The sequence below is a fragment of the Biomphalaria glabrata genome, chromosome 17, assembly GCF_947242115.1.
Source record: "Biomphalaria glabrata chromosome 17, xgBioGlab47.1, whole genome shotgun sequence".
Taxonomy (NCBI): Eukaryota; Metazoa; Mollusca; class Gastropoda; family Planorbidae; genus Biomphalaria; species Biomphalaria glabrata.
Genome location: NC_074727.1, coordinates 7108747 through 7133871, shown reverse-complemented (window position 1 = coordinate 7133871; position 25125 = coordinate 7108747). Strand labels below are relative to the sequence as shown.

General features: G+C 37.9%; 1 long non-coding RNA gene across 5 annotated transcripts in view; it reads left to right on the top strand.

Moving 5' to 3' along the window:
* Nucleotides 1-23578, top strand: part of LOC129923678 (uncharacterized) — a 52391-nt gene extending 28813 nt beyond the window's left edge. For all 5 annotated transcript variants that reach the window (XR_008775678.1, XR_008775682.1, XR_008775681.1 and 2 more), the window contains 2 exons: nt 16302-16697; nt 17483-23578. This is a non-coding gene — a long non-coding RNA (uncharacterized LOC129923678). The remainder of the gene's footprint in view (nt 1-16301; nt 16698-17482) is intronic.
* The last annotated feature ends 1547 nt before the right edge of the window (nt 23579-25125 follow it).

Sequence of the window (25125 nt, the reverse complement as noted above, 5' to 3'; positions counted from 1 at the left end):
AGAATTTTATTTTAATGGCTCTGTACCTGTTAGAATCTTATGTTAAGGTAATTTTGTTTTTCATGGAGCGTCTTGAACACCTTGACGTAGTCAGGAATGGGTCTTACTGATGAAAACTTATTTTTTTGTTTTATTTCTAAGGTCTGACGGTTAAGTCGGTAAACCCTTGGCTGGTTCGGGTCCTGGTTGAGACTTTGTGATGTTATTGATGATTTCTGGTGTAAAAATGATGTCCTCGAGTTTGCCCCAGTCCCCATTGTTACCTGGCCTAGCCTTGGCTCTGTTAGCCACGGCGGTCCCTTTTGGCGTAGAAACATTTAAATCTAAGATCCAATGCCCAGTGGACCGCTAGGGGCTTAACTCTTTCTCTCCGTAATTATTTACCACATTCTGGTGGAATCAACGCTGGTATCGTCAGTTAGGAGAGAAAGAGTTAAGGGGCATAGTTTACTCATTTTACATAGAATTCTCAAAGACAATGAGCACCAAACTATATCTGGCTTGTGACACTGTCAAGTCTGGCCATTTGAAACTTTGTCCGCGGTCCGCATTTTATGAGATGATATGCGTCTGATATTTTATTGCCTAGCCCCCCTCTTCCCCCCGTGGAGAAAGAGTTGAGAACCACTGCTCTATACTAATATCCACCCAGTACACATCTGAGGTAAACGGAAAGGTTTATTTCGTGGCTTTCTGTTGATTAACAACTTAATAGACTCCGTGTTTTTTTTAACAGGTCACTATCTTCACCTCTTGGCATGGTTTATGCTTTGCGTTTGTTCTAAAGCCTTCTATGTCTGTCAGTGTACGTAATTTAGGGAAAAAAAAATTGTTATGTCTGCTGCGTATCGCTGACGCATTGCTGTTCTTTTTTTTTTTCCAATGTTATGTTCTATGAGCCATTCTAAAAACGAAGGTTTGAGGCTCATCAAATGTTAGCAGATGGCGCGAGCTTTTTTTTTTTACTTATAAAATTGTTTAAAGATCATCCGAGATTGTGTTGAAAAAACTCGGGCAAAGTACAAACTGTTTACAGATCAGGCTGTAATATAAGCACGATCTTCCTCGAATTAACCGCAGCCTTTGATAACTTGCAATAACACAGCCTTCTTCACATATACCGTCAACAAATTCCACATTGTTTCTTTCTTTAGATAAGTTTCCCCTTTCAGCCCTTGAGATCTATAAGGAGGATGTTGTCAAGGTCAGCTGTTTTCCTTACCCAACGGTTAACAAGCAGGGTGTCATGTGGCCAGCACAACGAGCAACCGCTTTTACTTTCCCCAACTAAAGTCAGGTACGCATTAGAGTTGGGCGGACTCAAGGGCGCCCTAAAAATCACGAAATTCAATATCCCAGTCTTCACCGAGATTTGAACCTAGTCCCCAGGTTCGGAAGCCAAGTGTTTAACCACCCAGCCCCCGCCTTGTTTCAGTTATTTCCCTTTTCAGACTTTTGATGTCTATGGATCAGATGATGTTAAGCTCATATGGGCCTATGATTAATAAAACGAGGTTCTACAAGGGCCTTAATTTTCCCCAACTAATGTCTTGTACCTTTTAGAATAGTAGAATCATGTTCTTCCTAAAGTTACTGGAGCTCTTAATTCTAATCTTCATAGGGGTTTGAAACTGAGACCCTTTCTCTCTAATGGCGGGCTCCATAAAATTCCAATACTCCACAGGGATTCAAACTCACAATCCCTTGGTTCGGAATTAAAGTGTTTTATCACTCGGGTACTACATCCCTCTAATCAAGACACAATAAATTTTAATTAAATTAATTTCATTGTAAATTTTTTTTAACAAATTTGAAATAAACGTTTATTATTTTTACAAAGCTTATATCAACTCACTCTGTCCTTCTGTCTATCTGTGTATGTGTCTGTCTGTTTGTCTGACGGTAACTACTATACTAGCGAAGAGTCTATGAAGATGGAAGATTGTATAGTTATCTGTTGTTTCTATTTCATGTTTGTGTTCACTAAGCCTAAGACGGCAGTCTATTCTAAAGGGAACTTATTCAGCTTATACCATCACTTTAGTCAAGTACCATTTCTTTCCCTTGTTTGAGGTAACAGAAATAATTGTGCAAAATTTTAACTTGATCCGAGATTGGAAGTCAGAGAAATGATGTGTACAAACTTTTGGCCAGACAGACAAACAGACAGAGTGAGTTGAAATATAAGCTTTGTAAAAAATCGCGAACTTCATAAGATTTTTGAAGAATGAAAAGAAACTTAACGTTTAGAGCAGGAGTTTGACCGAGACTATTCATTAGAGCAGAGGCGTAGTGCCTAAGTGGTAAAGCGTTTGGCTTCCGAGCCCCGAGTTAGAATCCTGGTGAAAACTGTTTCTTTGTTTTTTATTTCGGGATTTTTAGGTCGCCTCTGAGTCCACCCATCTCTTGTGGGTACCTGAAATGTGTTGGGGATACTTAGAGGCGGATGGTCGTTGTGCTGGCCACATGACGCCCTCGTTAACTGTGAACCACAGACACAGTTGACCTTTACATCATCGCCCCATAGACGGCATGGTCTGAAAGGAGAACTATTTTATAGTAAGCCTTAACACTGACCTGTGGGTTGTTTGTGTAGACCAATAGCTTGTTGCCACGTCTTACAAACCCCTGGGAGACGTTTCAGCTAGGACGTTATAATCTTCATTTACTAAACGTTGTCTTGGACGACAAAAGACTCTCAAAATCTGCATCTGATGAGAAGTCCAAAACGTTGCTTCCCTTTTGACGAGGGGACACTATTCTCTATTTTTTTAAGTCAAATATTATACTGAAATGAATTGGAACTATGATAAAGCTACTGAAGTGTATTTGTAAATGTCAAAATATCTTTAAAGTGACGTTTTAGCTAATCCATTCAGCAGCAGGCTGCGGTAGACACTGAAGGGATGACCTAGCCTTGAAACGATGACCTAGCCTTGAAAGGATGACCTAGCCTTGAATGGGTGACCTAGGCTTGAATGTTTGACCTAGACTTGAACCGATGACTTAGCCTTGAACCGATGACCTAGCCTTGAAAAGATGACCTAGCCTTGAAAAGATGACCTAGCCTTGAAAAGATGACCTAGCATTGAATTATATTTAATTTAAAAAAAATGCAAATAGTATGACTTCATACTCGCAGTACTAGAGAAAGGAACAAATAACTTGTTATCCCACGTTCTGTTGCAGTGTCTAGGATTGACGAATGTCGGGGAAAAAAAGTGAAAGGGAACGCGAGCATGCTAGCGAGGTTCATTTGATTGATTGATTCGGTCTGTTCTTTTTAACCAACTACAAGTTTGACTTCACAATTTATTTTTTTTTCAATATTGCGATTCAAACTTATGGGATTATTCTTGATTGGGTTTATTCAATAAAAGTACAGTTGATTCCTGGTTGTCAGAGACTTGATAATCTGACGGGGGCGCCAATGAAAATTCATGTAATAGATATATGCTATGGAACGTTTATATTTGAATGTAGGAAGGCTTCTATTGTAATTTAGTTCAGTAGGTTAAAGGCTGACATCTTGTGACAGACTTTTTTTCTTGACACAAACGTGAAAGTAAAAAGTACAGTTCCCCTTTCAGACCTTGCAGTGGCGTAGCTAGGGTGGGAGAGGAGGGGGGAGAATTTGAAAATTCCCCCGGGCCCCCACTTGAGGGGGCCACCAAAGAGAGTTTTTTTACATAAAAAATTACATATTACGCAAAATGAAGGGGCCCCCAAAGAGGTCAAGCCTCCCAGGGCCCCCAAACGATGGAAAATTCCTAGCTACGCCCCTGAGACCTTGTGATCTATAGGGCAGATGATGTTAAGATCATCTGTATCTTTTGCCAACGGTTTACGAGCAGGGTGTTATGTGACCAGCACAACGACTATTTGCCTTTACATTCCCCAGCTCGTGTCAGGTACCCATTAGAGTTGGATTGACTCAGGGGCATCCTGAAAATCCTTGATGGCTGCCTGGTCGTGGGGTTTGCGCGCTGGACTGTCGTTCAGATTTATCGATGGTCCCGGGTTCAAACTCTGCCCGCTCCCGTCCCCCTGCGGGAGTTTTGGACTAGGAAGTAAATATCTTCAACTCTGAAGGAACATCCGAAACATGTCAAACCAACAAATCTCTAAACTATTCTCCAAACTAATTCTCTGTTGTTGTTGTTGTTGTTTTCAGAAGTTAAATCCTGCTATTGAAGTTTATATTGTTATTTTAATATAAAATTTTATCATATTGACATCTGTATTCTCATATTGTGTGTTTCTACGTGGATAGCCTGGATGGTAAATGGGTGCTAGATAACCTTTTCACTGTTTGTAAATCTCGTCATCTCATAGTTGCGGTATTGTTGTTCATTATTATTGTATTATAATTCTAATTTATATTGACATTCACATTATTATTACTTTAAATTTGCTTTCAATGTTTTATGTGTATAATATAGTATATTGTTTTTATTTGTAATTCTGACCTGCCTTTGTGACACTTCTGCAATGTGGCATAACAAATGAAATAGTGAAATTGTCAGAATATCTTCCCCTGACATGAAAATGTCCTAAAAATAATCACACACTATTTGCGCCTCTTTCTTTCAACGTCACCTCACACCGTACACACACACACACATACACACACATTAAACACATACACACACATTAAACACACATACACACACATTAAACACATACACACACATTAAACACACATATATTCAAAAAACACGTGACCTTAAAGTGAACGTTTTCACTTCTGCGAATTGGCTCTACAGAGAACAAAATCCGGATTTCACAAGATGCCGATTTCCTAAGAAAGTGTACATTTACAAAACCATTTCTATAAAAAAATAAATGCTGGGACGAGGGTGGGGAAAGTTACAGGTATTTTTCTGTTCATTCAAGTACAAAAAAAAAAAAAAAAAAAGAAAGTATAGAAAATCCTAAACCGATTCTAATTACATTTTTGTTTTCACCTTCATGTAAGACAAATTAGAAAACCGATTCTAATGACTTCGACCTGTTCACCTCTGTGTAATACAAATAACACATACAGTGAGAAGTGACGTAACCCTTTTGCAATCTATAAGGCAGAGGATGTAAAAGGTCATCTGTTTCTATGGCCGACGGTTAAACGAGGCTAGCAGGCAGGGAGTACAATTCTCGTAATTTCACGCGAGTCGAATAATTGACGAGAAAAAAAAAATAAATTAAATTTCGATAAAAAAATAAATCATTAAAACTGTTTTCTGGTACAATAGCAGATAGTATTTAACAAACTTCATTTTTGGCTTTTTTTTTTATCTTTTTTTTTTTTTTTTAAAGTTTTTTCTTTGTCTTGTGTTTTTTTTTTCATTACTAAATAAATCAAATTATTATCAACTGTAAATATGTTTATTACAAAAATAAAGGTTGTAACTTAAATTTTTTTTTATTTGTTTAAATCTTAAGTATGTTAATTATATCATTGACTTATGCTACAGGGAAAACAAAAGTGACACGCAGTACCGTAACCTGACACAAGTGATCGGGAAACCCGGACTGCTGATAAAGATGAAAAGTCTAAATGTTGGGGACATTGTTGTTGCGAAATCTATGTCTTTCTGTCGGACGCCAATTAGATGATTGTTTTTTTTAAATATTGTACGCATGTTGCTTTGCCTAATTAAGTCAGACCAGAAGTCGTGTTCTGAATTTTCTCGACTTTCTGTTCTCTTAATACCTATTTATGGCATGAAGCTAATTGCGACATCGACTTGGAGTTTCGTTGTTCTTTTAACTTGGTGTTTTGGGGTAATTTCGTTGTGCTGTCGAGTTTCTGTTGCTATTATTACAGTCTATGACGTAAAATGAATTACCCCCCCCCCCTTTTTTTTTTGTTTTTTTTTTGGGGGGGGGGGGCATTTTGTTTTTTTTTTAATTTCAATTCGACAATCTTTTTTTTTTCTTGAGAAACGTTATCTGCGTGTATAATTTCTGTGTATTTATGGGTAATACTGCTGTATAAGATATATTGGTCTTATAATATAACTTTTAGCATTTATCTATGTAGAGAGTGTGAGCGAGGCAGAGAGAGAGAGAGAGCGAGAGAGAGAGAGACACATACAGGGGCGAAGGTAGGAATTTTCCATCATTTGGGTGCATGGGGGCTTGACCACTTTGAACGTAACATTTTACGTAATATTTGATATAAAAAAACACTCATTTGGGGCCCCCTCAGATGGGGACCCGGGGGGGATTTTCAAATTCTTCCCCCTCCTCCCCCCATCCTAGCTACGCCACTGGACACATGGAGAGACAGAGAAAGAAGCAGAGACACAAGGAGAGAGGCACGAAGAGAGAGAGAGAGAGGCACGAAGAGAGAGAGAGAGGCACGAAGAGAAAGAGAGAGGCACGAAGAGAGAGAGAGAGGCACGAAGAGAGAGAGAGAGGCACAAAGAGAGAGAGAGAGGCATGAAGAGAGAGAGAGAGAGAGAGAGGCACGAAGAGAGAGAGAGAGGCACGAAGAGAGAGAGAGAGAGGCACAAAGAGAGAGAGAGAGGCACGAAGAGAGAGAGAGAGGCACGAAGAGAGAGAGAGAGGCATGAAGAGAGAGAGGCACGAAGAGAGAGAGAGAGGCACGAAGAGAGAGAGAGAGGCACGAAGAGAGAGAGAGAGAGAGAGGCACGAAGAGAGAGAGAGAGGCACAAAGAGAGAGAGAGAGGCACGAAGAGAGAGAGAGAGAGGCACGAAGAGAGAGAGAGAGGCACGAAGAGAGAGAGAGAGGCACGAAGAGAGAGAGGCACGAAGAGAGAGAGAGAGGCACGAAGAGAGAGAGAGAGGCACGAAGAGAGAGAGAGAGGCACGAAGAGAGAGAGAGAGGCACGAAGAGAGAGAGGCACGAAGAGAGAGAGAGAGGCACGAAGAGAGAGAGAGAGAGGCACGAAGAGAGAGAGAGGCACGAAGAGAGAGAGAGGGAAAGGAGAGACAGAAATAATTTGTTATGTATTTTGATATATGGCTGTAAATGTGGAGATAGGCTAATGTTTTTTTGCTACGAAGTATTTTTTAAAATATATTTTGCTTGTCTTATCTTGAATCTATGTTCTAAAAAAGGGGAGGGGGCGGGCGAGGGGCCTGCATTCTTGAAGGTTTGCAACTGCTGGTCTAGCAGGAGTTCTTTTTCGAGCCGGTCAAAATAACCCTGAGTCTGTAAAACTTCTGCAATTATGATTCTATTATACTGTGTGAACGACTTTGTATTGACTTGTTTAATTATGGAGCAAATTCATTGTAAGATGTGCTTGTGACCCAGTTACATATTTTAACACTTATTGCAAAGCCTCAAATGTAAATAGATTTTTTTTCCTTCTGTTGACGTTTGAAAAAAAAATGTATAAAAAGAAAACAGTAATAGACCACTCGCAATAAGGCTTTTTTTTTTTACAAGTGGAGTCTTTGAACAATAATCTGAGAACCGTTTCGATGCTGGATATAAACGGGCTTGCTAAAGCGAGTAGAAAATGGCAAAAGGGGGGGGGGGGGAATCCAGTGGTTGACTGTTGACATGACATAATGATGTTTCGACGGGGAATCCCTCACGGGAAATAACCAAAACTATAAATAGATACAATGCTATCTGAAAGTTAACGTTCTTGTCTAGATTTCCTCGGAAATCGCCTGCTAGAGAAAAATAATAAAAAAAATAGATCTAGGTCACGCGTGAGACATGTTTTTTGCACATATGCTTCTCCAAAGCATGTGTCAGTTTTGGTTTCAGTGTGTTAGAGACTCTGCTGAATGTATGTTATTGAGGGCATGTCTGCTTGCAAGGAAGAACGTCCGAGATTCCAAAAGGAAAATAAATTGAAAAGACAATAAATGGTGATAGATGTTATTGGCTGCTCAATTGAAAAGCTTCAGTTTGAATTTCTTGTGTTGACTAGGATTTGGTATTTGGATTTACTCTATCTTTGAATTCATAGACTCTTCTACTCTCTGTACCTGGGTTGAACTGGTGAGTAAGGCCATTGTGCTAACAATGTAACACTCTCGTAGCTCTAAGAATCTCTAGATTAAAGAATGGCTTATGAAATTATTGCAAGAAATGGATCCATGTAAACAATGATAAACGAAAATCTTCTGGTTTTTTTTTTCCTTTGTTCTGCTTTTATGATGTAAAGTCTCTCCAGAGAATATTATAGAGAGTATTATTACAACTATATCATACTAAGTGTGTTCTTATCTCCATCATTCTCCATGTTACTATTACATACTAAGTGTGCCCTTATCTCCACCATTCTCCATGTTACTATTACATACTATGTGTGCCCTTTTCTCCACCATTCTCCATGTTAGTATTACATACTATGTGTGCCCTTTTCTCCATCATTCTCCATGTTACTATTACATACTAAGTGTGCCCTTATCTCCACCATTCTCCATGTTACTATTACATACTATGTGTGCCCTTTTCTCCACCATTCTCCATGTTACTATTACATACTATGTGTGCCCTTTTCACCACCATTCTCCATGTTACTATTACATACTATGTGTGCCCTTATCTCCACCATTCTCCATGTTACTATTACATACTAAGTGTGCCCTTTTCTCCACCATTCTCCATGTTACTATTACATACTAAGTGTGCCCTTATCTCCACCATTCTCCATGTTACTATTACATACTAAGTGTGCCCATATCTCCACCATTCTCCATGTTACTATTACATACTAAGTGTGCCCTTATCTCCACCATTCTCCATGTTACTATTACATACTAAGTGTGCCCTTATCTCCACCATTCTCCATGTTACTATTACATACTAAGTGTGCCCTTATCTCCACCATTCTCCATGTTACTATTACATACTAAGTGTGCCCATATCTCCACCGTTCTCCATGTTACTATTACATACTAAGTGTGATCTGGTCTTGATGCTACTATAAGATGCAAGCTCTCGGATTCAATATGTTTTGCGACTGTGGGCGATGGCTGTGTCCCTTAAAAGAAAACAGCTTGCGTTAATCTCAAATGGAAAAAAAATCAAGATGCGAACTTTAGCCTTTCAGTTGTCAGGAAAGTTGTTTACCATACGCAGATTCATGTATCAGTCTGTAATAGTATACATTATAATATCCCCAAGGACATGTGTTTGTATTTGTGCAAATTCTGTGGTGGCCTAGTATTGCTCGATCTTGGTTATAACTTAAACAGTGCAATAAACAGGAGGACAAAAAAGTTTTATTTGATATTACAAGAAATTAAACAATTTTTTGAACTACAAGTCCACGATGTTTAATATCTAATCAGATTTTGTACGAAGTTTAAGGAAGATGGCATGATTGTGCTGGTCTTGGTCAATAACATGTCGCTTTTCTGACGCATTTGCCTTTCTTTTTGGAAGCTTTTTTTTCAATCAGGTGCTGATTATGTGGCTGAAATTTCAGTGTTCCTGATGTTACTTTCGAAATCCAACTGTTGTCAATGTCAGTAAGAATAAGCTGGCCTCTGTAAAGGTGTTTGTTATAACAAAACACTATTTTCAATGGAGAGTTCTCATTAAAAAAAAAAAAAGCTCCATGACAGAAACAAACAACAACTTGTACTCAACTAAGTAATATGACAAACTATGTCTTACTGTATCACATTTTCTCTCTTTCTCTTTCTTCTCTTTTTTTTTTCACTTTCACTGTCTTATTCACGCTTTCCTTCTTTCACTCTCTCTCTCTCCCTCTCTCTTTCCCTCTCTTTTTCTTTCTCTCTCTCTCTCTCTCTCTCTCTCGCCCATGCATTCCAACTTAATCTATCTCACACACACATATATATACACACATACACACCATAACCTTAAAAAATTCTCTTCATCGGTTAGAATTCGTTTTCGGATTGCCTACTTCACACGATTGCCTACTTTACATGATTGCCTACTTTACATGATTGCCTACTTTACATGATTGCCTACTTCACACGATTGCCTACTTTACATGATTGCCTACTTTACATGATTGCCTACTTCACACGATTGCCTACTTTACATGATTGCCTACTTCACACGATTGCCTACTTTACATGATTGCCTACTTTACATGATTGCCTACTTTACATGATTGCCTACTTCACACGATTGCCTACTTTACATGATTGCCTACTTCACACGATTGCCTACTTTACATGATTGCCTACTTCACACGATTGCCTACTTTACATGATTGCCTACTTCACATGATTGCCTACTTCACACGATTGCCTACTTTACATGATTGCCTACTTCACACGATTACCTACTTTACATGATTGCCTACTTCACACGATTGCCTACTTTACATGATTGCCTACTTCACACGATTGCCTACTTTACATGATTGCCTACTTCACACGATTGCCTACTTTACATGATTGCCTACTTCACACGATTGCCTACTTTACATGATTGCCTACTTCACACGATTGCCTACTTCACACGATTGCCTACTTTACATGATTGCCTACTTCACACGATTACCTACTTTACATGATTGCCTACTTCACACGATTGCCTACTTTACATGATTGCCTACTTCACACGATTGCCTACTTTACATGATTGCCTACTTCACATGATTGCCTACTTCACACGATTGCCTACTTTACATGATTGCCTACTTCACACGATTGCCTACTTTACATGATTGCCTACTTCACACGATTGCCTACTTTACATGATTGCCTACTTCACACGATTGCCTACTTCACACGATTACCTACTTCATATGATTGCCTACTTCACACGATAGCCTACTTCACATGATTGCCTACCCCACATGATTGCCTTCCCCACATGATTGCCTTCCCCACATGATTGTCTTGATAGGTCGATCTGGTACATTCAACTATCCATGATGTGGAGTCTACATACTCTACTTGTAATTTAACTATTAGCACACCACCAAGTAACTTGATCACGATATATGCACTTGGAGTTAAGAATTAAAAAAAAATCTGTCTGATGGCATTGACAATTTAAAATCGTCCCTTCCAGGATCAAAGGCTACGAAGCGTGAAGCTAGACACGAGATCACATGATTTAAGCTATTTATAGTCAACATAAGCAGTCAGTGCGAGTCTGACCTATAAACAAGTTACTTGGAAAAATACTTTAAAAAAAAAACAAACACACTTGTTTATATAGAGGGGTAACTACAAACTAATGGGAATAAATGCAGTAAATTTTTAGCCACTCAAAAAAGTTTAACCAAATACTTATCTTATCTTTTCTTATATAATACAGACGTTACTTCCAAAAAGAAGATGATTACGTCCTACGCGTCATGCATTCAGTCATGCATACTAACCAATGACTTAAATTCTGCCAAGTCACTGGTTTTCCTGGCTAGCTCAGGCAACCCATTCCATGCTCTAATAGCACTAAGGAAGAAGGAGTATTTGTACACGCTTGTCCTAGCATATGGGACGAGGAATGTGCCTTTATCTTTGTGTCTTTCAGAGTATTTGATTAAATTTTGTTTTTGTGTTTTATGTATAATTGCTACTTTACTTTTGAACAAAAAGACTCAGCCGTTTGGTTTATCAATGGACCTTACCTATTTGACTGCGATCCGAGAGTACTATTGGAATTTGTCAAGCAAGTGTATGTATTTTGTCATCTTGGTGATGTTGGTTGACCTTTTATTTTGTATGGCACTTGCTGAGATAGGTATAGGCCTACTGACAGCTGTACACAAATTAATGTGTACATTAATCTCCTCGTTTTGCGACTTTTACCCATCTGGCAAGTTGAGAAAAGTCCATTCACGCTTTGGGGGAGATCCATCAAACTCTGACATTATCTCCCATTATTGCAAGGCTTATCTAGCAAAGTTTTACCATTAGCAATTAGGGAGTAAAATAGTAAGTTAGTAGACATAAGTTTATTATAATTTAACCGCTGGATTTGCGAAGCGGGTGCAATATATTATACAGTTCTCCCGATCTGAATCTGTACTCATTAGTTGATCAAGATAACTATTCTATTGCCTGCATTGCTAGAAATCTATTGATTGCATTGCTAGAAATCTATTTTCTGTATTGCTGGAAATTTCTCAAGCATGGAAGTCTGCCTTTGTAAGTCAATCAATTCCAGTTGGTGTCACTCCTCAGCGGGAATAAAAATGATTTCGAAATCTGCTGCTCTGTCATTTAGTTTTGAATGGAGATTTTCACCATCATCGTCCACTGGTTTTGCAGTTGTCATGCCAGAAAGGCGGCACAGCTTCAAATGCATTTTTTTGTCACGCCATTTTTATTCCATCACTTCTAGCAAGCACTTTTTGGCGCTTCACTTCTCTTCTTAAAATGTGAGCAACTCTGTAGCCTCCATTACAGTCGACTCATTTTTCTTCTTGGTAAATATTTTCGCAAATCACTCAACTCTAGACGTAACTTAGCGGTCTTCTCTTTGCGGCTCAAACCAACAAATGCCACCCTATTTTGTAATGGTTTGTTTTAGAATGCCTTTTTATGTTATGTTCTTTAAAGTCAGACACTCTCTGTACAAATCAAACATGTTGGCTTATTTCACACACAAAAAAAATCTGTGTACTTTTCCTGGAAGTTTCAAGATCCAGTTTTCATTTATTTGACTCTCCTATTTCAATAATGTACAAATGTTGCATTGTACGGCACCAATGTTTGATGTCAGAGGAACACGAATCAAAATGATGCAGAAAAAGATTCACTGCGTTACACGCATGAGATGTCAAGGACACGGCTAGCTCAAGAAAGCCGCGGAATTATCCAAGCCTCTAAAACAACTGTCAATTCTTGTCGCCGAAAAAAAAACCACCTTGTGTTCTTATAGAAAGAAACAAATTAATATGAATATTACAAGACAATAGATTACGTTGTGATACAACAAAGAAAAAGTGAGAGTCCTAACATAGAGAAAATACATTATTCAATATTTTTATATATTTTCTACATTTTTTATCGATGTTTTGGCGGGCCGGTCGGAACCACGTCGCGGGCCGGGTCTGACCCGCGGGCCTTAGTTTGGGCATCACTGGTCTAGATCTATTGCAAATGTCATTACATGACGATCCAAACTACGCTTAATACAAGCTTTTGTTTTCTAAAAAAAAATTTTTTTTTTTCATATTTTCTTGTAAAATCAACAAAATTGCGTATTAGTGTTTTTAGGGTATTTTAGACATATTTTTTTTCCATTCAACTGTAATAGACAAAACTTGTTGACACAATTCTGCTACCAGCTTTTTGTTGGCTTAACTGCTATTTTTGTTTTATCGGTAAGATGTCGGACAGCGCTTCTAACGGCTAGATGTTGGTCAGTGTTCGAACGGCTAGGTCTTGATCAGTGCTTCTATTGCTTCTATTAGACAGTGCTCTTATCGACTTGTGTTTCTACCAGCTATTTTTTAGACAGTGCTTCTAATGGTAATATGTTGGTCAGTGATTCTACCGGCTATATGTTGGTCAGTGCTTCTACCGGCAATATGTTGGCCAGTGCTTATACCGGCTACCTATTGGTCAGTGCTTCTACAGGCAATATGTTGACCAGTGCTTCTACCGGCTACATGTTGGTCAGTGCTTCTACCGGCAATATGTTGGTCAGTGCTTCTACCGGCAATATGTTGGCCAGTGCTTCTACCGGTTACATGTTGGTCAGTGCTTCTACAGGCTATATGTTGGTCAGTGCTTCTACCGGCTACATGTTGGTCAGTTCTTCTACCGGCTATATGATGGTCAGTGCTTCTACCGGCTATATGTTGGTCAGTGCTTCTACCGGCTATATGTTGGTCAGTTCTTCTACCGGCTACATGTTGGTCAGTGCTTCTACCGGCTACATGTTGGTCAGTTCTTCTACCGGCAATATGTAGGCCAGTGCTTCTACCGGCTATATGTTGGTCAGTGCTTCTACTGGCTACATGTTGGTCAGTTCTTCTACCGGCTATATGATGGTCAGTGCTTCTACCGGCAATATGTTGGTCAGTGCTTCTATTGCGTCTACAGGCTATTTGTTAGTATTGCTACCGGCTAGTCAGTCGTTTTTTCTTTTGTTTTTGTTTTATTGCTTCCTTCAGTAAGAAGTTGACCAGTGCTTTTACCGTCTAGTTGTTTGACAGTGCTCGTTGGTTAGTGCTTGTACCGGCTTGGACAGTGCTTCTATAATTAAGCAGATAATCCCGAACCTCATCTTCTGGTGGAACAATACTGCTAAATGTATTCTGTTTACAGTGGCGTAGCTGGGGGGGAGGGACGGGGTTGAGAATTTGAAAATCCTCTCGGGCCCCTCTTGAGGGGGGCCACAAATGAGTGTTCGAAAATTTTTTTTTGCATAAAATACTAAATATTACGACATTATCTCATGTCATGATGTCAAATGTCAAAATGCAGGGTCCCCTAAAGAGGTCAAGCACCCGCCGGCGCCCCTAAATGAGGGCAAATAACAAGCTACGCCTCTGTTTAACTGTTGGAGTGCTCAACTAAAACAAACTGTTATCCATACACAGCTACGTTGGTTGTACACTAATGTAGACACCACACAGGCGTCTGTTTATCAGCCTGTATCACTAACACAGATATAAACTGCTTTGTCTCTGGTGCAGCGTTCATTCATAGGGACAGTTTAAGGACACGCAAAGTCTGTCAACAGAGCACAAAGATTGTGACGTAACTCCCAGCGTGCGTGTTATGTCTAGGTCACGGCGCTTTGAGCTGAAAGGTCACCCAAAATGACTTGGGAAATACTAGCATGGAGAAGACTGAACTGTCTAAAAAAAATCTAGGTCAGTTCGCGTTGCGCAGTAATGTCACTCATAATGACTAGGGAAATACTAGCATGGGAAGCCTGTACCCGTCAAGTGTTGGCATCGCAAACTATTTCACTCACTCGTGTTGCTAACAAATATAAATTCGAAGCAGGGTATGGTAGCTGCAAAACATAAAACACTAAACCATAATTTTCAAGTGTGAAAACAGAACCTTATTCTTCTGTCTGAATGGACCTCATTCACCAATCGTAAACAAACAACATTTAGCACGTGGTGCTCTATCTCTTCTATATAATTTACGATCTCATGTTTAATTCATGATGGTTGTCACGTGACAGTTTTTTTTTCGTTGTTTTATCAATAAGATCACGTGACTAAATGTTGTTTGTTTACGATTGGTGAATGAGGTCCATTGATTTTACTAAATGTGTTACTCTAATCAAATGTGAATATTCTTTTGTTATAGCTCTCACTGCTCTATTCTGCGTTTGTTCTAGTTTATTTCTGTTGATTTGAGGGATCCCAAAACAGAGGATGCATATTCTAATATTGGCCTAACTAAAGATTATAGATTCTTGCAGAGAGAGGAAGGAGAGAGAGAGAGAGAGAGAGAAAGCGACAGAGCAAATATCTATCTTTCTATACAAATGCCCCAAAGACACACATTTGAGACCAAACGGAAATCTACTGCCGGACAGGAGTAGACGGTGGCCAACTTCGACCACCGGACGACGTTGTTTTTTTTATACGCTGGATTTCGCAAAATATGTAGAACACAGCTAGGACTGCGTAGCCAGCTTTTCTATTTTACAAAACTTATATCAGCTCACTCTGTCTGTCTGTCTGTCTGTCTGGTCAAAAGTTTCTACACGTTATTTCTCCCACACACACACAACCTCTGATTAAGTTGAAATTTCGCACAATTATTTCTTTTATCTGATTACACAATGTACCAATTAGTTAATTAACTATTGGTAATTAATTATTTTGTTTGTTATCTCGAACAAGGGAAAGAAATAGTACATGGCTGAGCTGAGTTAGTCTCCTTTATAGGTCGCCACTCTAAATTGTAATGAACAAAATATAGCTATACAATGTTCTCTAAGTTATAAGAACCTCGCTAGCAGAGTGGTTAGCACGTCTGCCCGAGGAGGCAGGTGGTTCCTTTTTTGAAATGTATGCTTTTACGGTAAAATCCACTGATGTCCCTTTCTCCTATGTCTCCAACCGGTCCAGATAAGTGATGAGCGCATTGAGAAAGCTAAAAGCATAAAAATAACGCTAGACAAAAAACAAAATGGTAAAAATATTATTAATATCGCACTTGTTTATTGCTGTTGGTCAAGATCTATCACAAATTTCATTACACCGCTGATCCAAATCAATTGAAACAATTACGCTTCTTTTGGGTTTTTCTTGTTTTAATCTTCGGACTCGAACACACGCCTTATAGAGAGATAATAGATGAATGATAGACACATAGATAGACACTTCTACACTTTAACGCTTTGACATGTCTCTATTTTTATTTATTTATTTATTTATTTTTTTCCTTTGCAGGTATTGCAACGGGAATTCCCTGTTATCATATTTTAGAATGTAAACGGAAAAACCCGCTAGCGGCAGCAAGAATATATAATGGGTTTTGTGAAGAGACTAGTCCACCGGTGAAATCGGATAAAAAGTGTGCTACACATGTGCTACCGAAGCCATATGACTTCCGGGAATCATTTCCTCTGTGTCTATGACAATTTAGAAAGAAGAATGCTCGGCAAGCTGTTCTTCTTGTATCTGGTGTGTGTGGTCAGTGCATTTCCTGCCTCCGATTGCAGTTGGTGCGATGCCCCTGATATGACGTCGTCGTCCCATTTGGACATCGCCCTTGACTGTGGAGAGAATGAATTCTACAACGCCAAACTACAACGTTGTTCGTACTGTACCCAGTTTGACAGCGAGGTGGGTATCTAACGAGATCACTTTCATCCAATAGTTTGAGAATTTGGGCTGCCAATAGTTTGAGAATTTTGGCTGCCAATAGTTTGAGAATTTTGGCTGCCAATAGTTTGAGAATTTTGGCTTTAAATAGTTTGAGAATTTTGGCTGCCAATAGTTTGAGAATTTTGGCTGCCAATAGTTTGAGAATTTTGGCTGCCAATAGTTTGAGAATTTTGGTTGCCAATAGTTTGAGAATTTTGGTTAGAGACATACTGCCAAGAGACAACAATGAGTCTTCAAATTCTGTGCTTGTCATCTTTATTGAGGCTCTCTTTATCACCCACTAGTTTAATTTAATTTAACCCCTTTTTAGAAATATATGACTGTTGATGTAAAGCTCATCTGTTACTATGCCCCACGGTTAACGAGGGTGCCATGTGGTCAGAACAACGACCAACTGCCTTTTCCCAACTAATATCAGTTAATTGGATCAGTTACTTATTTGGACCGAATGTTAAGTACCAGAACAAATCCTATTCTATAGTCGAATCCGAAGAATTTGACAAGGCGGTTGTTAGGCCCAAAACAATGGCGCCCCGATGTGGTCCTATGAACAGGATTTCACAGTATTGGTTCTAATGACTTTACACAACTTTTAAAGTTTAAGAATAGCAAAAAATTTATTTTAAAATTTTAATTCATGGAATTGGACACTTAAATTATAATAATGACTTAGTGATTAGAAAAAGTATTTACATTAGTGGACAGAATATATAATAATAAATATGCCATCGCTTCCCTTTCAGGTGATTGATCTTGTCATGAGATGTAATAAGACCCACGACCACATCTTAAAGTGCAAAGACCATCAGAAGTATATAACCTTTGAACCAGCAGACGAGTGCTCTTGTCGCACCGTTTGCGAATACTGTGATACTTGCGGGATAGGTAACAACGTGTACCTGTCATTCGAAAAACGAAAGTGTGGCGACTACTACAACACGGTGTGTTGCAACAAAGAGGATGATGTAGTGGTCGATGGAACAAAATGCGTGAGTCCCAACGACCTGACGACCACCACCACAACAGCAGCGCACACACACAAGGTAGGAGATACTGGTCTTCAATCAGGTGATGTCAATGCAGCGTCGAAACCTGTACGGACAGGTATCGTTTTGATGTTGACGTTTGTTTATTCAATGCAGAACTTATGGACCCTTATATAGACCCGTAAAAAACTGAAGTAGCGATTGCTTGAAGTTGCATTGTGTGCATTCCTGTTTAGCTGATGTAGGCTACTACATACAGTAGTATTAAGGCTGTGGCCTTCTTGTTTACACAAACGTGATACGACTTTCGGATTTTCCATTGTGAGAGGAACCGAGCCATCAAGGTTGCCGTGACTGCGTGCCAAAACCCAACCACTCTTTGTTTTAATCGCAGGTCAAATGTCTACAGCCAGCATTGACTATTGACACACAATCAATGCGTTGGTTAATACGGCGAGGCTTCGACGTGATACGACCACGTGATCAGTTATACATGAAGAAAAACTGAGGCCGTGAAAACTGAAGGAGTGATCCCACGTGATGATATCCCAGCCTTCCCTATCATTTGACATGAGCGGGAAATTTGGTTCTGCAGCCTACAGGACAACCGCAACCATGACAACGCTATCATTGGAATGAGCAGATATAGATATAGGAAGATCTATACATTTTCAAAACGAATGGTTGTAATATAAAAAAAAACTATGTGTGATGCAAGTGGACTGGCTCCTACAGATCATTTGTGGTTAGTTAGGGTTGCCTAACACTCGAAATCATGGATTGTATGTATTCCTAATACTAGATTATATCCTCCTGAATTCAACATGTCACATTTAGTCAAAAATGGTTTTATTGATGCTTGTGATACAATTTGTCTTGGGCAGTAAGACCTCCTGCTGTTCAGACATGCTCTCTCTACAGTGTATAGATTGCTTACCTTCTGTCACATTGAGACAACGGGCATAACTTTAAAAAAAAATCTTAAGAAGCTTTTTTTGTCTTGCCAAGAGACAAATTCTTGCATTCATCTATTACTGTTGGTCAAGCTCAGAGCTCAACAGAAAGATATTTTGACTCACGAATATTGGTTATTGTCACAGTCTCAGCTGACTTTGCCTGATTTAATGTTCACCTCAGGTTAAGAGGTTAAAAGACGGCACTCGCATCAACTGCCCAAATGTTACCACCTAACTGAAATTACTACTCGACTTTTCTAAGTCGCTACTGTCCGTCCCGGACCAAAATATACTACTTGACTGCCCGGTCCAAAGGATACCAATTGACTGACTTGACTGAACTCAAAGTCAACTTTGTTCGTTCTACTTCCTGTTTTCTACATCAGAAATCAACGCGTCTTTTAAACGTCTTAAAATGAGGTGAACATTAGATCAGGCAATGTCAACTGAGACTGTGACAGTTGTTATTAAAGCAATGTGTCAAGATAGTCCGAAATGGTTACATTATTATTAGGCAGAGTCTGATTAACGGATTTAGAGATAGTTTCATAGATAAATCGATAAATATTTTTAAATAAAGCCTCTGTTTTGTTACGGTACATTGTGCTCATTTCAAATATCTTTTTTTTTTCTTTTTGCTTCTGTGTTAGTTTTGTACAAGTTATTATATGTATTTTTTTTTTTTTGCAGTTTTGTTTTTGCAGTTAACAATATGCATCTTGCCATCTATATAAGGAAAAAAAAAGTGTTTACATTGTGATGCACATCATTCTTTCTCTTAGATTTGTGGCAATGCTTTAAAAACCATCTATCTGCTGCCATGTCTTTCCGTCTGTCCATCCATTCATAATTTTTTTCAATTTCCAATTCTTTGTGTGGACGAACCTTTCAGTAGATGTTTTTTTTCAAACTGTCCATTCCGTTATTTGACTTTTTATGCCCGTTTGTTATTAAATTGAAATATTGAATGTGTCATTTTGGATGTTTGGGGCAAGAAGAAGGAAGTGGAAGATTCAAATCAGGGATTTTTTTGTTGCTGTCATTTTAATTGTATATACATATTTTCTTAATTGTGCATAGCTGTTTAAATTTTTTTTTAGTATGTAACTAAGTTTGATGTATCTATTCATATTACTTAAGTTAATTGCATTAATTTGTTACGCTCTGGGCTGTCGTATTGGGCAGCCAGCATGTCTGTATCTCACGTTCACCAGTCATTGTGAATGATGAAATATTTTTCTGGAAAGCGCATTCCACTTGATTTTGGGTCGTCCCTTCTTTGTTAAAGTTTTCTGACGGGAGGAACTCTGGGATCGTCGTGTTCCGTTCATCTAACTCAGTGATTCTCAAATGTTTGAGTGTGCCCCCTAGTAACACAAAGTGCTGCGATTCAACTGAGGAGAAGGAGGCTGTCTTTTTTTTTTCATTATGGCAATAAGTCCATTTTTGAATAATTATCAAGATAAAACGACATTTTGTTTTTTCCAGTTTTCTGTTGGACCGTTGGAGCATCACACAAACTTTCTCGACCGTCTTTCTCCATTCCTCCCTGTCTTTTGCCTTGGATAGAACGTCTTTCAATGACAGGCCGGTCCATTCTTTTATGTTGTCTTCCCATCGCTTTCTCTCTCTGCTTCTTTTTTTTTTTTTCCTGGTAATGTTCCCTGAAGAAAGGTCTTTGCGAGCCTCGAAGACCTTGTAATATGGCCATAGAGTTTTAGTTTGCGTTTTTTGACAGTAGTTCATCGTAGGGTCAAATCGCTTAACTAACACTGTCTCTAATATCTTGGTTTGGGATGAATTTACCAATGTTAAGAAATCCTAAAGGTTTACTGGGGCTAGGGTTTTGAGAAAAATCCTCCCTTCGCTCAACAGGTTAGGATCTGTACTTACTTCCCTTGTGCCTGGAGAATGAATTTCGGAAGATCAGGGCTCAGAAAAACGCTTGGCGCAAGGGTTCATCAAATGGCATCCAAAACTCTTTTCTTGCACACCTACGAAGCACGAGAGTAGAGGTAACAAAACTATTTTAGTTTTGGCAGACATTTGTGACCAGATTATATTTTTTAGGATTCACATTTTTATTTATGAATAAAGCACATCAAATTGTAACTCTTATCTGCTACACAACTTTGTCATCAGTAGATAGATCTATATTGTCTCACATCATGTCATGGTCAAGTCAAAATGGCTTCAGTTTGTATGAGTATATGCTTTTATATTGTAACCACTGATAACCTTTTGTAAGATATATGATTCACATACTATGAGTCTTAATTGGATATTTCTTTACATTCTCAATTTCTTTTGCACATGTCCTCATACATTTGAGAAGAAGAAACATCTTTCGCGGGCGGAAGATATGCATAATATATTTATATACACATATAATTTGTTATAACATTTTTAAAAAGGATTACACCATACTAATGAAAGGTGCGCATAATAGGACGTAGACTTTGTTACTATCGAAACACAAATTGCAATCTTTTTTGTGCGCGTCACTTTGTTTGTCAAAGGAGATACTTATAATATGTATGATATATCTGGTGTTCAATTCGACTCCTTCTAAAAACTATTTGCCTTTTGTCTGGGCATATACTCTAGTTATCCATAGAGTCGCTCTTACTTTAAGGAGATACTTATAAATAAGTATGATATATCTGGTGTTCAATTCGACTCCTCCTAAAAACTATTTGCCTTTTGTCTGGGCATATACTCTAGTTATCCATAGAGTCGCTCTTACTTTAAGGAGATACTTATAAATAAGTATGATATATCTGGTGTTCAATTCGACTCCTTCTAAAAACTATTTGCCTTTTGTCTGGGCATATACTCTAGTTATCCATAGAGTCGCTCTTACTTTAAGGAGATACTTATAAATAAGTATGATATATCTGGTGTTCAATTCGACTCCTCCTAAAAACTATTTGCCTTTTGTCTGGGCATATACTCTAGTTATCCATAGAGTCGCTCTTACTTTAAGGAGATACTTATAAATAAGTATGATATATCTGGTGTTCAATTCGACTCCTTCTAAAAACTCTTTGCCTTTTGTCTGGGCATATACTCTAATGATCTATAGTGTCTCTCTTACTTTTTATTCTATTTTACCATAAGTGTGTAAGATCTATTGTCCTTTTTTTTTTCTAAAAAGCCACAAGTCTGGAACATTGATAACTTACCTTTTTTTTTTCTTTTTTTAAAACATGTCATTCCTACCCCATGGGTTATAGAATGTGTGTGTTTGTGGGTTTCCAAGGGGATGATGAAGAAAGGGAGCATTAATTGTTAGATGATGAAGAAAGGGAGCATTAATTGTTAGATGATGAAGAAAGGGAGCATTAATTGTTAGCCTTGTAGAATGATGCAAGATAAGCGGCTCTTTCATAATCTATGTGTAAGAACGGGAGACGACCCGAGAGTTTAAGGACGTGTGTTTATAAGGAGTTAATATTTATTTATAATATTAGTTTATTTCGTCTCATCTCAAGTTAAAGTCATCAGCACGGTAATAAAAGTTGTATTTAGCTTTGTTCTTAAAAGAAGTTTATTCAAGTTATTTCAAGTTCTATAATTTTGAATATTATTATACATTTACATCGGTATAGTTGTTTAGTTCCATAAGTCAAACTGATCTACCCCCCTCCCTCCACACATATAAAGTATATATATATACTTTATAAGGCAAGTTTTAATTGTGTCCTGCGTTGGGTTGAGAACTCTCCCACTACAAAGACCACATTAGAATCCTGGAAAATTTATCACTAGTTTCTTGGAATTCGCATTGTCCTACATTTCTAAGAGATATCCTTGTATAAACTGTAGAGTATTGAACAAATATTGATAACAATGTGCTTCAGTATATCTTAAGCTTCCAACACTAAAATGTCTGTTTTATTTCTTTAAATTCATATGTAATACTCTATAAGACATTTTGACAACTTTGTTAATATTTATGTAATATTGTTATTAATAATTTGTTATTGTTGTTGATTTATTGATATACTTGCAAAGAGCTCAAAGTATAAAACAAAAAAGTATTCTTAGCTTAGTTATCTTAGTTATCTTTAGTGCACTATTGATATCCATTAGTTTTGGGGACAACAAAATTAACTGGATCAGAAAGGGGCATTGTTTAAAAGCATTAGATACATTTTTTCTTTCTTCAATCTAACAAAAACAAAATATGCAAACAAACTTATCCCTTATATTAAACTTTTATTCAGTGATTCGAGTTAGAGAAATTATAAAGTTCTTGGGTACTATCGAAGATTATATACTTACTTTGGATTGTTTGGGCCAAAAAATGCACAATAGGTGACGAAAAGTCACTCTTGTCTCTCTATCTTTAATTGACTCTCTGTTTTATTCTTTCCCCATGTTCTCTCTCTTTCTCTCTCTCTTTCTCTCTCTCTCTGTTTTGCACTGTTTCTATGTCTGTTTTTGTTGATCTCCATATTTTCCGTTGATGTAATTGTTAATTGCTAAGACATTATCCAACGTGTTGTTTTATTCTGATGTACTTAACACATTAATAAACAAGTGTACCTTTTTTTTTTTTTGTAGTCATTTGTAGAAATGTATGTTTTAAAAACTAATGTCACTACCAGATCATGTCTGAAACGTTGTGATTATTAGCGGCATTTTTTTTTTCTTTTTTGGATGCTGGTCTCTTTACCATAGGAATGATTTATTTGTTTAGAGAAAATGCATTTTTTTTAAAATCGTTAATTAGTATCATGTTTTTATTTCGTCCGCAAGTAGCTAAGAGAAATCTGAATCAGTTGATTTGAAGATATAAGAGAGAGAGAGAAGGATGTCTGTACTACTTGCAGCTTATAAAAAGTCATGATGTTTGCATTGAGTGCTCAATACATTTTTTTTTTTTTTGAAATCACATAAAATGTGTTTCTCTTTTCTTTTTATGACTGTTTATTTTGTATTAACAGACAAGCAAAAGACTGAGGGCCTAGCTTAAAAAACCCTTTAGTCTAAAGTCCCTTGATATGGGGCTTTCAAGACTCTTGGGAGCAGTGGCGTATCGATCGAAACTGACGCCATGGGCGTTACTTAAGAAACACACATCTTTTTATTTACGCTTTATCGAATTAGGGATACACGTGTTCTTTCTTTCCTAGTATCAGTAGTGCGGGTTGCCTGAATCAGCCAGGAAAACAAATGACTTAGTATATAGTTTAAACCTAATGAGCATGTCTAAGTAGATGACTTCATAGATGCACGTAGGACTTAATTATCTTTTTTTTTAAGGGACTTCAGCAATTTAATATATATATATATATATCATGTCGTCCATCTTGAGTTGTATAACGACTATGGATAATCTCGTTTAGCAATTCTTCTTCTGGCCACATTATGGAGAGGCATCACACATAAAGTATGAAATAGCGCCTGAATTGGTTTAGGGGGATAGAGTCTTTTTCAAGTTTGATTCATTTATCTTTGTCGGCTGTGATCGCTGCTATCTCGAGCTATCCAACTGTTTATCTTTCTACCATTTCTATCTTCACAATGCTGCAAATTCCCAAGTTTTTTTTTTTTATCTATGTTCTTATCTTATAAAATACAGACGTTACTTCAAAAACGATGTTGATTAAGTCCAACGCTTGTCCCCAGGTCAATCTAGTCATGCATGTTAATCACAGACTTAAACTCTGCCAAGTCACTGGTTTTCCTGGCTGAATCAGGCAGCCCATTCCATGCTCTAAAAGAACTATGTAAGAAGGAGTATTTGAACAAATATGTCTTAGCATGTGGAATAAGAAATGTGCCTTCATGTTTTTGTCTTTCTGAGTGTTTTATTACGTATTGTATTTGAGCCCTATGGAAATGACACTTTTATCAGCGCCCTCCGCCTATGTCTTTTAGAACCCTTTCCAATACATTCCCATGACAAAATTGGACATTTCTATCTCTTTTGACTTTGTTGCAAATACATTCCCATGACCAAATTGGACATTTCTATCTCTTTTGACTTCGTTGCAAATACATTCCCATGACAAAATTGGACATTTCTATCCCTTTTGACTTCGTTGCAAATACATTCCCATGACAAAATTGGACATTTCTATCTCTTTTGACTTCGTTGCAAATACATTCCCATGACAAAATTGGACATTTCTATCTCTTTTGACTTCGTTGCAACAGGGCATGGTTAGAAATAAGAATCTCACAAAATTCTTAGATGCTTTTTACAATTTTAAAGCTCATCAGTACCTCCATATTCAGTAAATTATATTTACCAAAGAAAAAGTTAGCTATTTTCTCGTTTTGACAAAGAAGATTTTGTTGATCTACACAAAGAACTTTTCAACACTCTGTCCAAAGGAAAACAAGAGCCCTACGTCAATTTTGTAACGGAGGATGAAGTGACCTTGTTATTTAAAAGAGTAGACGTAACAAAAGCTTGTGGACCAGACGAAA